General features: G+C 45.7%; 1 protein-coding gene across 2 annotated transcripts in view; it reads right to left on the bottom strand.

Annotated features, from left to right (window-relative positions):
- Positions 1-13,005, bottom strand: part of GNB4 (G protein subunit beta 4) — a 192,957-nt gene extending 179,952 nt beyond the window's left edge. Inside the window, exon 1 of one of the 2 annotated variants that reach the window (XM_077290471.1) lies at positions 12,857-13,005. The gene's annotated coding sequence lies outside the window, so the exon portion shown is untranslated. The remainder of the gene's footprint in view (positions 1-12,856) is intronic. The other variant, XM_077290473.1, reaches the window with a different exon arrangement.
- Positions 13,006-16,571: the final 3,566 nt, after the last annotated feature.

Raw genomic sequence — 16,571 nt, 5'->3', positions numbered from 1 at the left:
CTGAGGCGATGGAATTAATGCTTGAGCAGGTGATGAAATTATCACCTGTGCAATACTAAGGAAATCCTGAAAACATGACCTGTTGTGGGGTCTTGAGGACTGGAGTTGAGAAACACTGAATAGTGTATGGGCACGTTTAGTCTAACTTACCAGTAGGAGGCATGACCACTTAAAGTGCCTAGATTAGCATGAGTGCAAAATATGGCCCTGGCAGCAAGCGAGGCATTATCTCTGCTTAGGGCACGATGGATAATTACCATATATACTCGTGTATACTCGCCGAGTTTTTCAGCACATTTTTTATGCTAAAAAAGCCCCTTTTTGCTTATACTCAAGTGGGGGCCCCACAAGACGGAGGGGGAGCAGCAGTGGAAGAGCAGCAGGTCACAGGAGGCAGAAGTGGGCTGCTGCGGCTAACACCTGTGCCCCCTGATAAAGGGAAATTAATATTCACTGCTTTCCACGCCCATGGGAGTGGAGAGCAGTGAATATTCATTTCTCTTTAACCCCTTCCCGACCTTTGACGCCACGTAGGCGTCATGAAAACCCGTGCCAATCCGACCCATGACGCCTATGTGGTGTCATGGAATGATCGCGTCCCTGCAGATCGGGTGAAAGGGTTAACTCCAATTTCACCCGATCTGCAGGGACAGGGGGAGTGGTACTTCAGCCCAGGGGGAGTGGCTTCACCCCCCCCCGTGGCTACGATCGCTCTGATTGGCAGTTTCACTTTCAACAGCCAATCAGAGCGATTTGTAATATTTCACCTAAAAAACTGGTGAAATATTACAATCCAGCCATGGCCGATGCTGCAATATCATCGGCCATGGCTGGAAAACCTAATCTGTCCCCCCCCCCCCACACCCACCGATCTCCTCCCCAGTCCTCCGTTATGTGGTCCGCCCCCCTAAGTCGTCCTGTCCGCTCCCCCGTCCTCCTGCCCGCTCCCCCCGTGCTCCGATGCCACCCCCGTCCTCCGATCCACCCCCCATGCGAAGATCCCCCCCCCCCTCATACTTACCGAGCCTCCGGGCGTCCGTCCGTCTTCTCCATTGGCGCCGCCATCTTCCAAAATGGCGGGCGCATGCGCAGTACGCCCGCCGAATCTGCCGCCCGGCAGATTCGTTCCAGGTATATTTTGATCACTGCGATATAACCTATCACAGTGATCAAAATAAAAAAAATAGTAAATGACCCCCCCCCTTTATCACCCCTATAGGTAGGGACAATAAAAAAAAAAAGAAAATATTTTTTTTTTCTTTTTCCACTAGGGTTAGGGTTAGAACTAGGGTTAGGGTTAGGGTTAGGGTATGTGCACACAGTGCGGATTTGGCTGCGGATCCGCAGCGGATTGGCCGCGGATCCGCAGCGGATTGGCCGCGGATCCGCAGCGGATTTTTCAAAAATGGTGCGGAAAAATCTCACACGAATCCGCAACGTGGGCACATAGCCTTAGGGTTAGGGTTGGAATTAGATTTAGGGTTGGAATTAGGGCTAGGGTTGGAAATAGGGTTAAGATTAGGCTTGTGGTTAGGGTTACGGATAGGGTTAGGGGTGTGTTGGGGTTACAGTTGGGGTTAGGGTTGGGATTAGGGTAAGGGTTGGGATTAGGGTTAGGATTAGGGTTAGGGTTGGGATTAGGGTTACGGGTGTGTTGGGGTTAGGGTTGTGGTTAGGGGTGTGTTGGGGTTAGGGTTGTGATTAGGGTTATGGCTACAGTTGGGATTAGGGTTAGTGGTGTGTTGGGGTTAGTGTTGAAGTTAGAATTGAGGGGTTTCCACTGTTTAGGCACATCAGGGGTCTCCAAACGCAACATGGCGCCACCATTGATTCCAGCCAATCTTGCGTTCAAAAAGTCAAATGGTGCTCCCTCCCTTCCAAGCCCCGACGTGCGCCCAAACAGTGGTTTACCCCCACATATGGGGTACAAGCGTACTCAGGACAAACTGGGCAACAACTATTGGGGTCCAATTTCTCCTGTTACCCTTGTGAAAATAAAAAATGACTTGCTAAAACATAATTTTTGAGGAAAGAACAATTATTTTTTATTTTCACGGCTCTGCGTTATAAACTTCTGTAAAGCACTTGGGGGTTGAAAGTGCTCACCACACATCTAGATAAGTTCCTTGGGGGGTCTAGTTTCCAAAATGGGGTCACTTGTGGGGTGTTTCTACTGTTTAGGCACATCAGGGGCTCTGCAAATGCAACGTGACGCCCGCAGACCATTCCATCAAAGTCTGCATTTCAAATGTCACTACTTCCCTTCCGAGCCCTGACGTGCGCCCAAACAGTGGTTTACCCCCACATATAAGGTATCAGCGTACTCAGGAGAAACTGGACAACAAATTTTGAGGTCCAATTTCTCCTGTTACCCTTGGGAAAATAAAAAATTGTGGGCTAAAAAATCATTTTTGAGAAAAGAAAAATTATTTTTTATTTTCATGGCTCTGCGTTATAAACTTCTGTGAAGCACTTGGGGGTTCAAAGTGCTCACCACACATCTAGATTAGTTCCATGGGAGGTCTAGTTTCCAAAATGGGGTAAATTGTGCGGGAGCTCCAATGTTTAGGCACACAGGGGCTCTCCAAACGCTACATGGTGTCCGCTAATGATTGAAGCTAATTTTCCATTCAAAAAGTCAAATGGCGCGCCTTCCCTTCCGAGCCTTGCCGTGCACCTAAACAGTGGTTTACCCCCACATATGAGGTATCGGCGTACTCAGGAGAAATTGTCCAACAAATTTTAGGATCCATTTTATCCTGTTGCCCATGTGAAAATGAAAAAATTGAGGCTAAAATAATTTTTTTGCGAAAGAAAAAGTACTTTTTCATTTTTACGGATTAATTTGTGAAGCACATGGGGGTTTAAAGTGCTCACTATGCTTCTAGATAAGTTCCTTGGGGGGTCTAGTTTCCAAAATGGGGTCACTTGTGGGGGAGCTCCAATGTTTAGGCACACGGGGGCTCTCCAAACGCGACATGGTGTCCGCTAAAGATTGGAGCCAATATTTCATTCAAAAAGTCAAATGGCGCTCCTTCCCTTCCGAGCCCTGCCATGCGCCCAAACAGTGGTTTACCCACACATATGAGGTATCAGCGTACTCAGGACAAATTGCACAACAACGTTCGTGGTCCAGTTTCTCCTTTTACCCTTGGGAAAATAACAAAATTGTTGCTAAAATATAATTTTTGTGACTAAAAAGTTAAATGTTCATTTTTTCCTTCCATGTTGCTTCTGCTGCTGTGAAACACCTGAAGGGTTAATAAACTTCTTGAATGTGGTTTTGAGCACCTTGAGGGGTGCAGTTTTCAGAATGGTGTCACTTTTGGGTATTTTCAGCCATATAGAACCCTCAAACTGACTTCAAATGTGAGGTGGTCCCTAAAAAAAATGGTTTTGTAAATTTTGTTGTAAAAATGAGATCACTGGTCAAATTTTAACCCTTATAACTTCCTAGCAAAAAAAAAATGTGTTTCCAAAATTGTGCTGATGTAAAGTAGACATGTGGGAAATGTTATTTATTAACTATTTTGTGTCACATAACTCTCTGGTTTAACAGAATAAAAATTTAAAATGTGAAAATTGAGAAATTTTCAAAATTTTCGCCAAATTTCCGTTTTTTTCACAAATAAACTCAGAAATTATCGACCTAAATTTACCACTAACATGAAGCCCAATATGTCACGAAAAAACAATCTCAGAATCGCTAGGATCCGTTGAAGCGTTCCTGAGTTATTACCTCATAAAGGGACACTGGTCAGAATTGCAAAAAACGGCAAGGTCATTAAGGTCAAAATAGGCTGGGTCATGAAGGGGTTAATAACGGGCACACAGTAACCTCAGCCGCCGGCTTCCTGCAGCTGCTGGGCTCTGAAGTGTACTCGCTACTTAAAGGGAACCTGTCACCACGTTTTTGGAAGATGGGATAAAAATAGCGTTAAATAGGGGCAGAGGTGGGCGTTACATTAGTGTGTTTGTTATGCGTTTATTACCCACCTAAGTTGCCGAAATACCTTTGCAAAGTCTCCGTTTTCGCCTGTCAATCAGGCTGGTCTGGTCAAAAGGGCGTTGTCTTCCCCCAGATTTTGCGTAGTTTTCCGTTGGTGGCGTAGTGGTGTGCGCATGCCCAAAGTCCTGAATCCTCTGCCAGGGGATTTAAAAGAGCGCGCTGTTCGTTTTCATTGGTGATCGGTGGGCGCGGCCATCTTCCTTTGGCCGCGCGTGCGCAGAAGGGGCGCTCTGCTGGCCGCGGCTTCAGGAAAATGGCCGCGGGATGCCGCGCGTGCGCAGATGGATATCGCGGCGGCCATTTTCCTGAAGCCGCGGCCAGCAGAGCGCCGCTTCTGCGCACGCGCGGCCAAAGGAAGATGGCCGCGCCCACCGATCACCAATGAAAACGAACAGCGCGCTCTTTTAAATCCCCTGGCAGAGGATTCGGGACCTTGGGCATGCGCACACCACTACGCCACCAACGGAAAACTACGCAAAATCTGGGGGAAGACAACGCCCTTTTGACCAGACCAGCCTGATTGACAGGCGAAAACGGAGACTTTGCAAAGGTATTTCGGCAACTTAGGTGGGTAATAAACGCATAACAAACACACTAATGTAATGCCCACCTCTGCCCCTATTTAACGCTATTTTTATCCCATCTTCCAAAAACGTGGTGACAGGTTCCCTTTAAGGGAATGAATATTTACTGCTCTCCACTCCTATTGAGAGCACTGAGTATTATGGCAGCTGCAGTAGCGTAGCTACTGGGGGGGCAGAGGGGGCCATCGCCCGGGCCCTGTCACATGAAGGGGCCCACCGGGAGCCAGAGCCACTTATGTGAGGAGGCAGAACACCGCGTAGGAGCAGAGCAGTATAATGTCTGCTCCCATCTGAGGAAGACTCTGCAGGCTGCTAGCACAGTGGCCGGCTGCAGAGTCTCCCTCCTGCAGTGAATGGTTTCGCCCCTCTGACCTGATCATGAAGCTTTTCCCCTCTGCAGTTTTGTTCACTCTGTGCACGCTGGGATTGGCTCAGGCACGCTGGGTCCTAGTGCCCACATCTTGCATTTTACCTAGACACTTCCTGGTCCTTGCCTGCAAACTTTTATCAGTAAGTGCTGGGGATGGAACTTATTAGGTTAATTAAATTCTGGTATGTCACTGTGATGTGAATGTGAGACCATTGGGGTATTGTGGGCGCTGAAAGTGGGTGAGGGGGACAGGGTACTGAGGGGGTGGATGTGAGACCATGGGGGTGTTGTGGGGGCTGAAGGTGGGTGAGGTGGGACAGGGTACTGAGGGGGTGGATGTGAGATGATGGGGGTATTGGGTACTGAAGTGGGGGAGGGGAGACAGGGCACTGGGGGGTAAATGTGAGACCATGGGGGTGTTGTGAGGGCTGAAGGTGGGTGAGGGGTGACAGAACACTGAGGGGGTGGATGTGAGTTGATGGGGGCATTGGGGCTGAAGTGGGGGAGGGGGGACAGGTCACTGGGGGCTGAATATTATAATGTTTTGTGATGATATTATATGTGATCCATCACATGTAATATTTGCTGGCTGGAGATGGGGGGATGGTAGGGGGCTTTTGATACGTACCACCTGGGTCTTTATGAGTATTAGTATACGAAGCCCGCATACAGTAACCAAGAGCTGCATCACATTTACAGCACCACTGCAGCATTATTTTTTATTTCATTGCTGGAGTGGTGCTGAAAATCCGCGTCCCCTGCCCCTGTCTGATACTCACCTTCTGGCATTTTCATCTGTTTTTGTCTCCCCTCAGCTCCGTCTCCTGCAGTTTGTGGCCTGTCCGAGGCTCCAGTGTTTTATGGAGCAGTGCAGGGGTCACTAATCGATGTAAGTTTATGCGAGCCTCGTTCTGGCCTCTTTCTCACTCTCAGGCTATGTGCACATGGTGAGGATTCACAGCAGTTTTCCATGCGGTGTACAGTACCATGTAAACCTATAGAAAACCAAAACCGCAGTGCACATGGTGTGGAAAATACCTCACGGAAACGCTGCGTTGTATTTTTCACAGCATGTCAATTCTTTGTGCGGATTCCGCAGCGTTTTACACCTGCTCTATAATAGGAATCCGCAGGTGTAAAAACGCAGGCGAAATCCTCACAAAAAACGCAGGAAATCCACAGTAAATACACAGGTAAAACACAGCACATTTTACTTGTGGATTTTGCATAAATGGTGCAGAAAAATCCACACACGAATCCGCAACGTGGTCACATAGCCTCATAGTCTTACATTGAGCGCTTGTGACATAGCTTCTCACTTCTGGCCTGTCAGAAGGTGCGCTCACAAGTTTGAGCCGTGGGACTGCAGCAGTGCCACAAAATAGTGAGTACGCCGGAAAATGAGTAAATGACCGGGGACGGGGACTTGCGCTTAAAACACCACTCCAGCGGTGGAAAAAAAACCCTGCTAGAGTGGTGCTTTAATAATTTAATAATAACAAATTTATTACTATAAAGTTGATAAAGGCTTGGAATAAATGTCTGCAGTCACTTTATGTGACTGCAGACTGCCAAATCATGACAGGGAGCTGCGGGCCCATCATACTGTGTATAAGGGAGCTGCGGGCCCATCATACTGTGGTAAGGGAGCTGTGGGCTCATCATACTGTGTATAAGGGAGCTGCGGGCCCATCATACTGTGATAAGGGAGCTGCGGGCCCATCATACTGTGTATAAGGGAGCTGCGGGCCCATCATACTGTGATAAGGGAGCTGCGGGCCCATCATACTGTGTATAAGGGAGCTGCGGGTCCATCATACTGGGTCTAAGGGAGCTGCAGGCTCATCCTATTGTGTATAAGGGAGCTGCAGGCCAATCATACTGTGGTAAGGGAGCTGTGGGCTCATCATACTGTGTATAAGGGAGCTGCGGGCCCATCATACTGTGTATACGGGAGCTGCGGGCCCATCATACTGTGTATAAAAGGGAGCTGCGGGCCCATCATACTGTGTATAAGGGAGCTGCGGGCCCATCATACTGTGGTAAGGGAGCTGTGGGCTCATCATACTGTGTATAAGGGAGCTGCGGGCCCATCATACTGTGATAAGGGAGCTGCGGGCCCATCATACTGTGTATAAGGGAGCTGCGGGCCCATCATACTGGGTCTAAGGGAGCTGCAGGCTCATCCTATTGTGTATAAGGGAGCTGCAGGCCAATCATATTGTGGTAAGGGAGCTGTGGGCTCATCATACTGTGTATAAGGGAGCTGCGGGCCCATCATACTGTGTATAAGGGAGCTGTGGGTCCATCATACTGTGTATAGGGGAGCTGCGGGCCCATCATACTGTGTATAAGAGAGCTGCGGGCCCATCATACTGTGTATAAGGGAGCTGCGGGCCCATCATACTGTGTATAAGGGAGCTGCGGGCCCATCATACTGTGTATAAGGGAGCTGCAGGCCCATAATACTGTGGTAAGGGAGCTGTGGGCTCATCATACTGTGTATAAGGGAGCTGCGGGCCCATCATACTGTGTATAAGAGAGCTGCGGGCCCATCATACTGTGTATAAGAGAGCTGCGGGCCCATCATACTGTGTATAAGAGAGCTGCGGGCCCATCATACTGTGGTAATGGAGCTGTGGGCTCATCATACTGTGATAAGGGAGCTGTGGGCTCATACTGTGTATAAGGGAGCTGCGGGCCCATCATACTGTGATAAGGGAGCTGTGGGCCCATCATACTGTGTATAAGGAAGCTGTGGCCCCCTCATACTGTGTACAGGGGAACTGAGGGACATCATACTGTTTGACAGAAGCTGCAGGCCCATCATACTGTTTATAAGGGAGCTGTGGACCCACCATACTGTATAGGGAACTGTGAAGGCATATTGTGCATATGGGAGCTGTTGGCCCATTACACTGTACATAGGGGAGCTCTGGGGGGCATTATACTTTCTATAGTGGAGCTCTGTCAGCATTATACTGTGTAAAGAGGAGCAGTGAGAACATCATACGGTGTATCGGGGAGTTATAGAATCATCATACTGTGTATAGGGGAGCTGTGGGGGCCTTATACTGTGTATATGGAAGCTTTGAGCTCGCCATACTGTGTATAATGGAGCAGTACATGAGGGAACTTATGGGACATTATTAAATGTAAAGTGGGCACTTAAGCATTACTGTATTGTTATAGGGGCACTCAGAGTATTGCAACCTTCAAAGTTGCATATGGTCACAATATGGCGGTAAAATCAATGTTCGTTTTTGTATATAGATTTATTTTCAATAACAGAGCCGTCATATTCTGAGTTTCCACTATATTCACAATTAGAGTGCGCAACCGTAACTGTAATCAGGGTTAACTGGTTAGGGGCCCACTCAGATGTTTCGCCCCCCCTAAGTTGAAACCCTAGCTACGCCTCTGGGCAGCTGTCCTCTTTTTGTAAGCAGCGCATGACATCACTGCAGTGCGCTGCTTACAAGCATAAATCAGTTACTGGCATCAGAACAGGAAGATGAGAGGGGGCGCAGGAAAGGTAAGCAGGATGGTTATTTTTTTTTTATGTATTTCTGATGGGGAGCCATGCATACCAGGATAAGGATGAGGGGGCCATGCATACCAGGATAGGGATGAGGTGGCCTTGCATACCAGGATAGGGATGAGGGGGCCATGCATACCAGGATAGGGATGAGGAGGCCATACATATCAGGATAGGGATGAGGGAGCCATGCATACAAGGATAGGGATGAGCGGGCCATGCATACCAGGATAGGGATGAGGGGGCCATGCATACCAGGATAGGGATGAGGGAGCCATGCATACCAGGATAGGGATGAGGGAGCCATGCATACCAGGATAGGGATGAGGGGGCCATGCATACCAGGATAGGGATGAGGGAGCCATGCATACCAGGATAGGGATGAGGGAGCCATGCATACCAGGATAGGGATGAGGGGACCTTGCATACCAGGATAGGGATGAGGGAGCCATGCATACCAGGATAGGGATGAGGGAGCCATGCATACCAGGATAGGGATGAGGAGACCATGCATACCAGGCTTATACTTGAGTCAATAAGTTTTCCCAGCTATTTGTGGTAAAATTAGGTGCCTCGGCTTATATTTGAGTTGGCTTATATTTGAGTTGGCTTATATTTGAGTTGGCTTATACTTGAGTATATACGGTATAACAATATGTGGTTTGTGTAGAGATAGGAAAAAGTTAGGAGGATGCTAGAAAAATTTGAGCCAAAATAAGTCTGTGTTACATTCTGCAGAGACGAGTACTGTATTGAAAAAGTAATAATGGCAGTCTGGATTGAATAGAGACGAAAAGGGAAAGTGAACAATGACAATTGGAGAGAACATCACCTTGAGGCCATAATTTATCCGTACAGGATACACTTACAGGGTCTACAGACGGCCTGTGCAGAACTGGTATCTACCACTACATAGCCACTGTGTGGTAGTAATGTCTAAGTACATTGGTTTCTGCTAATAAGCATGGTGGTATTATTTGATCACTACTCTTTGTTATTAATATGTGGTTATGACTTGGTGGTATTATGTGTCCCTTAAAGCATTCATGGCAATATTGGCCTTGATACAGTGGTTTTTGTGAATGATCAGTATGTTGGTGATTTTTGGTCATATTTGGTTAATATGAAGTGGTCATATTATTTTTCCCTTATATAGTGGTATTATGGTAATATCGGTCTGAGTATAATGGTCTTTGTTCACAGTATGGTGATAATACTTGTTATTGGTATAGTGATATTGTTTGGTGTATGCATCACTTAGAAAAGGAAGAAGGTGGAGAAGGTAAAAGGAATCCCACCTATTGAACTTCCTCCCACTCTTCCACATATCCTAGATTTCCCTACATTTTTCGAAATGGATTTTACTCCTAAACCATATTCTTTCATAAGTAATAAGTTTCCTTAACCTGTCGGTACAATGCCACTCACTGGTACAATTAAGAATCCCCATTAATATATTATGTGGAAGGTTAAGCTCAAGTTCACTCTCAAGTTCTTTTAATACCCCCAGAGTTCCAACAGGCCAAATGTGCAAAATTTGAGCCCAATATTTCCGGCTAGTAGGTCTAACTATTCATTTTGCGCAGCACATCTGGAGTATAACATATTCTATGAACTAATTTAAACTGGGTTAGTCTGTGAATCTTATTTCAGGAAATCCGACAGCAGATTTTTGCCATGTAATTTGAGAGCAACATAATGTATGGGCTGAGACCCTTAGTCTAGCGATGTATCACTTACAGACCTGTGAGCTGCTGTTTCAATAAATGAGTGCTTTATCAGCAGAAGATCATCACTACAGGACTAGATGACAAGTGCATTCTGGTCAACTAGTTCTCTGTAACCCCACCTCCACTCTTGATTAGCAGCTTTCTGTCAATGAGTACATAGAAAGCTGCCAATTAGTGGTGTGTACGGGGTTAGACATAAGCACTCCTAGATCTGCAGCAGAGAAAACAGTGATTGGACCAAAACGACAGCAAACTGGCCAGCAAGTGATACATGGCTGGAATCAGAGTCTCTGCCCCCTACATCATGCTACTCTCAGATTACATAGCAAATTCTGCTGACATATTTCCTTTAAAGATGACTTCTCAATATTCCCCAGTATGTTCTTCCAGTTAGAACTATCTAATTCATCCTATGTCCTTGGGCCAACTATAGCAAGTGATCGATACAGTGCTTTCATTGAGAACTCTAAAAATCCTTCTAGAAATACAGGACATTTATTTATCCCCTCTATTTGCTTGTGTTACATAGAGAGCACACACTGGGAATGTGACTTTGCTCTTCCCTAGCTTATAAAGCAAAGGTCCACATTCTGTTTGCGCAATACTTTAGACTTACCACGACATTTTGGAACACAACTATGGGAATTTGTGTCCAATCAGCCAAAAAAATGTAATCAAGAATCCCTTCAATGGATCTACAAGCTCACATATCACAGATTGAGATAACTGGGCATTACTTACTCTCCCCAGGTCCAACACTGAGTCAATGTCTGATGCTGTCCAATCACTGACATCATGTATACAGCGCTGCAACCAATCGGCGAGTTCAGTGGCTAATGCCGTGTATTTGGGCAGAGCCAGTGCTCCCACAGATTGGCTGCAGGGCTGTTGATATGACGTCAGCGCTGCCAACAGTCACTGGGAGCTGTGCAGGCAATTCAGAACTGGACTTGGGAAGTGTGAGAAAAGTACGCCTGGTTCCAGAAATGTAAACCCCTTCATCTAGGTTTAATTGAAACACTGACGTGTAGCCATTATTTGTTATGTTAGGTATGAAGGCGGAAATGCGTTTAAATACGCAGCTGTCGTTTTACATATTGCACTATAAATCTGCAAAACCAAAAGACAAATATCATCTCTTCCCTATTTACACAGAACAATTAAATACCGCACACTTTCACTCCTACAGTCCTTTTGTCCTGACTTCCTGTTACATAAAATATTCATTACATACTGATTAGTCGCTGAGCACTTCACTTGTTACCCCACACGAATTACTGGTAACATATGTAATACCGTCATTGCGCCATATCCACACGCATTCCGATACACTGCCATACACACTGTGTTATTGGGAATTTATCGGGCTTATATATTTGGCATGTGAAGGTATAAAGGGTCTTTCTGTTAAACCTACTGCTTCTTTATTGGAGGGTGGAAATATCACGGTATCCCAAGAGTGGGACGTTCACTATACGAGATCCCTCTCCTGGAGACAATGATGGGAAATTGAGATCTGATTTGTCAGTGTGGATCAGTACCACAATCTATAAATAATAGGTAGATATTAATAATACAAGTGTTACTGAAGCTACAATGTGGGGGGCATGCGTCTTTACCGCCCCCTGTATGATCGAGAGCACTGTTTATACATGTCGCTTTCTTCAGTGATCTGTCTCATTTCCCAAATTGCTGCAAATACAGAATATGGCTCAGAGAATAGAAGAAGTGATCACAACAAATCCAGCCCAATGTTCATGTGTGCCAGTCATTTGGCATAGAATAAATGGCGTTATGTACAGCTATCTCACCACGCCTCTTCTTAATAGCAGAAAAACAGGGGAATGGACACAACTGGTTCAGAAACAGGATTAATGTAACACACGAGGAGGAGGCACAGCTGGGAAGAGCAATGCATGACACATCTGCCCCCTATATACAGTAGATCATTAGCATTTATTCTTAGAGCACCACTGATTCCATAATGTAGATCTATATATAGACATTAGATATATATTCCTGTGCATCTTGATCCAAATTAGCCACTAAGCAACGGACAGGATTATATACATATCTAGATATATATATATATATATATATATATATATATATATATATATATTATAATGTATATATATATAATCACATTAAATGATGTAATCCTTCCTCCTAAAGTGACATCACGTACAGTATATCAACACATTTCTATATCTTCCTGTACAAAAAAATTATATATATATACACACATACAGTATCTATCTATCACGTTGAGTGATGTAATCCTGCCTCCTGAAGTGGCACCATGCACATGGGCACACCCACAGCGCACACAGATATATCACTATGATAAGCAGCAGGACAGATCTATTAGCTCTCCCCCCTGCAAGGATATCCTCCCCATTCCATAAATCACACTCAGCATTGCAGTCCCTCCCTGGGCAACATTTCCTGATGCCTAAATACAGATGTCTGTGCCAATGTGTGATAGATAGATTTGTGAATTCCCATCTAGTGTTTACCGATCTGTTGCAGCCCCCCATCCACCATCACTCTGCATCCAGCTAGGATCAATCCTGCAGCGATCAGTAGCCCCCAATATCCCAGAGCTGCAGGAGAAGCCCTTACCTACAGGCTAATGGAAGGCTGTGGATCGCATGTACTTGTGTTTCCCAGCTGAGATCCTTTTGTCCTGTCTCTCCGTCTGCTGGAAGGGAAGCTGATGGAAGGAGGCAGTGGAATGGATGCTTTCATGCTCCTGCCCACCCAGAACGCACAGGATGCTGGGTCTTGTAGTTTAAATGCTCAGTATCCCTCCCATCCTAGGGGCTGGATCCACTGCCCTGCTCATCCAGGGGGCTGATCCTCTATGTAGCCTACCCTGTGAGCCCTTGCTACATGTATATTACACAGTAATCAAGTGGAAGGTTACTATTACTTACACACAACTCTCACTATAAATGTATACTGTGCATATTATAATCTCTAGCTTTAGAAAGGAATACCTTATTTTGATCATTTTTAGTTTGGAGATTTTTTTTCTATAGTGGATGGGAAAATAATAGATTTACTAAATGTTTTTTTTTTGCCATATTATTTCTTGGGGTGATTTTTTGCTGACAATTTAGCAAATCTCTTTATTAGTGTATTTACTAAATTAAACACAACCTATGCAAAATATTTGGAAATGCTGGATTAAGATTTTTATACATTAGTATATGCCATAAATATTTCTCCCTGTGGAGAGTGCAAAGACAGCATAAGGAGACTTAAAGGCCATGCTTCTGAAGAGGCCATTTCCATAAATATTGGGGATCCCTTGGTATCCTACTTCTCGGACCCGCACAAATCGCTGTCACTGTAAATCACAGTGAAAAGCCAACTACAAGGCACCTCGGCTCATTTGTTCCAGAGATATGGGCCTTTTTATTTTGTGCTAGTTTTCATGGTGTTTACTAGTGATGAGCGAGTGTACTCGTTGCTCGGGTTTTCCAGAGCACGCTCGGGTGACCTCCGAGTATTTATGACTGCTCGGAGATTTAGTTTTCATCGCGCAGCTGAATGATTTACAGCTACTAGACAGCTTGATTACATGTGGGGATTCTCTAGCAACCAGGCAACCCCCACATGTACTCAGCCTGGCTAGTAGCTGTAAATCATTCAGCTGCGCGATGAAAACTAAATCTCCGAGCAGTCATAAATACTCGGAGGTCACCCGAGCGTGCTCTGGAAAACCCGAGCAACGAGTGTTTACTAAGGGGGTCGTACTTCTGGGATTCTCTGGGGGGAGTCTTTAGGCTACTCTGCATAATCACCCAGTGAGCAACACCTCCTTGGTAAGGACCATAAGAATTAACACAATGGGAGCACTAAAAAAGGCCTATATATTTGTAACCATATGGCATATTTAAAAAATAAGTGAAATACTTGGGAGCAGTAGGGTTAAAATATGAGCAAAAACCTGAGCACTATTGATCTGGTGAAAAGGCCACTTTAACTGCAATGGACTGATGCACCTCTTCGCGCAGTAAGCCCTGTCTGACAGCAACATCTTGCAGTAGCATCAAACAACCAACCAGTTGTATATTCATTGTGAAACATACACAGCACGGTATTGGGTGCAGTGAGTCACAATAGCAAAAAACAATCCAAAGCAAGCATATAAAAACAGGAGCATATGGAGTGCAAATTATTTTAAATAGTAATGTTTAATTAGCAAAATATATATTTTTATATATTTTTTTATTTCATAACTTTTTTTGTGTATTGAAAAGACAAATGAATAACAGTCATGGGTTATCAAAAATAACAAGTAATGAGAAGCAGTATCCAAACATATACTTATAAGTAAATGCAGACCAAGAGTAACAAAAGTTACTTGAGCCAAATGAGTATCATTAGTATTAAACTGGAGATGGCACATCTTACCTATTTAGATAACTCAGGTTGCCATAGAAAACGGATGACACAGTCCCCGACGTGCGTTTTTTCTGGTTACATGTCACTTTCTCAAGGGGATGGAGAAATGATTCGGAAGTCTGCAGTCACATAGGGTAATTGCAGATTTTCATCAGAAGACCATACAGACCCTTTAAAGGGAATCTGTCACCCCCAAAATCGAGGGTGAGGTAAGCCCACCGGCATCAGGGGCTTATCTACAGCATTCTGTAATGCTGTAGATAAGCCCCCGATGTACCCTAAAAGATGAGAAAAAAAGGTTAGATTATACTCACCCAGGGGCGGTCCCACTGCTGGTCCGGGTCCTCCTATCTTCATCAGATAACGTCCTCTTCTGGTCCAGATCCGGCGTACTTTGTCTGTCCTGTTGAGGGCAGAGCAAAGTACTGCAGTGCGCAGGGAAAGGTCAGAGAGGCCCGGTGCCTGCGCACTGCAGTACTTTGCTCTGCCCTCAACAGGACAGACAAAGTGTGCCGGATCCGCAGCGTGAAGACCAGAAGAGGACGTCATCTGATGAAGATAGGAGGCGCCGGACCCGGACCAGCAGCGGGACCGCCCCTGGGTGAGTATAGTCTAACCTTTTTTTCTCATCTTTCAGGATACATCGGGGGCTTATCTACAGCATTACAGAATGCTGTAGATAAGCCCCTGATGCCGGGGGGCTCACCTCACCCTCGATTTTGGGGGTGACAGATTCCCTTTAATAAATTCATCATCTTCCAGACTCCCCTGATGCACTCTGCAGGTTGTCAACTTCTCACTCTTTTCACACTCACTCTTCTTCCTCTGGTAAGTCTTTCTCTAGGTCATGGTACCTAGTCAGTGGCAATGCCTGCCCAACAACTCTTAAAGGATGGTGCCACGACTTTTATTTTTGCATTAATTATTAATTATATCATCAATTAGTTTTAATACAAAATTAAATTCACTGTTTTAACTGTTTTTTAAATTATTATTTTATGCAATCACTGGGGGCTGCCACTGGCATTTGCAGGTGTGTATACCTCAAATACAACAGACACTGTACATCCCACTGGATCTTACACTGTGGCTGCCTCCTGTTGTGTCCTGGGCACGCCCCCTAGGTTGTCAAGGTCACAGCTGTCAGAAGAGATAGGCACCATTTTTGAGTATGCTGCGGGCTACACTTACCCCCTGTCACCGCTCTGCGCACAGCGCGAGCCAAATGGTGACAGGAGCTGCCGGGCTGTAAGTGGTGACAGGAGATGTCGGGAGCGGAAGTTCTGGATGACGTGAGTATCCGCAGTGTGGGGCGTTGATTGCAGCGTGACACCAGTAGTACAATACAGGCAGCAGATCACCACCTACACCTGCCATGTTCAGTCCACAGCAGAGAATTCATCACACTGCTGTGCTCTGAATTACTGACTCAGCTCTGCTATGCCACTGTAAAACTGACATAGCCATACCTCCCAACTTTAGGGGAAGGGAAAGAGGGACAAAGTCAGCGGCAAATTTTAGGCCACACCCATTTCACAACTAGCCACGCCCCAACCACACCCATTTAGCACTTCTGATCACAATGTTTCGTTAACAATAATTATGAACAAAAAAATATGGCCACACACGACGCTCCATACTGTACAATGGCCATTGGCCACATTATGCTCCATACTGTATAATGGCCCCACATGATGCTGCGTACAGTATACTTGCCCCACGTGATGGTCCATACAGTATAATGGCGCCACATGATGCTTTGTACAGTATAATGGCCCCACACGATGCTGGGTGCAGTATAATGGCCCCACACAATGCTGGGTGCAGTATAATGGCCACACATGGTTACCCCACCCCCATCATTGCCTTCTCCATCAGTACACACAAACACCTTTCACCGCGCTCCCTCGCAGCAGCCGGCAGC

This window comes from Ranitomeya variabilis, chromosome 2, assembly GCF_051348905.1.
Source record: "Ranitomeya variabilis isolate aRanVar5 chromosome 2, aRanVar5.hap1, whole genome shotgun sequence".
In the NCBI taxonomy this organism is placed as follows: Eukaryota; Metazoa; Chordata; class Amphibia; order Anura; family Dendrobatidae; genus Ranitomeya; species Ranitomeya variabilis.
This window is presented reverse-complemented; position numbering and strand designations above follow the sequence as displayed.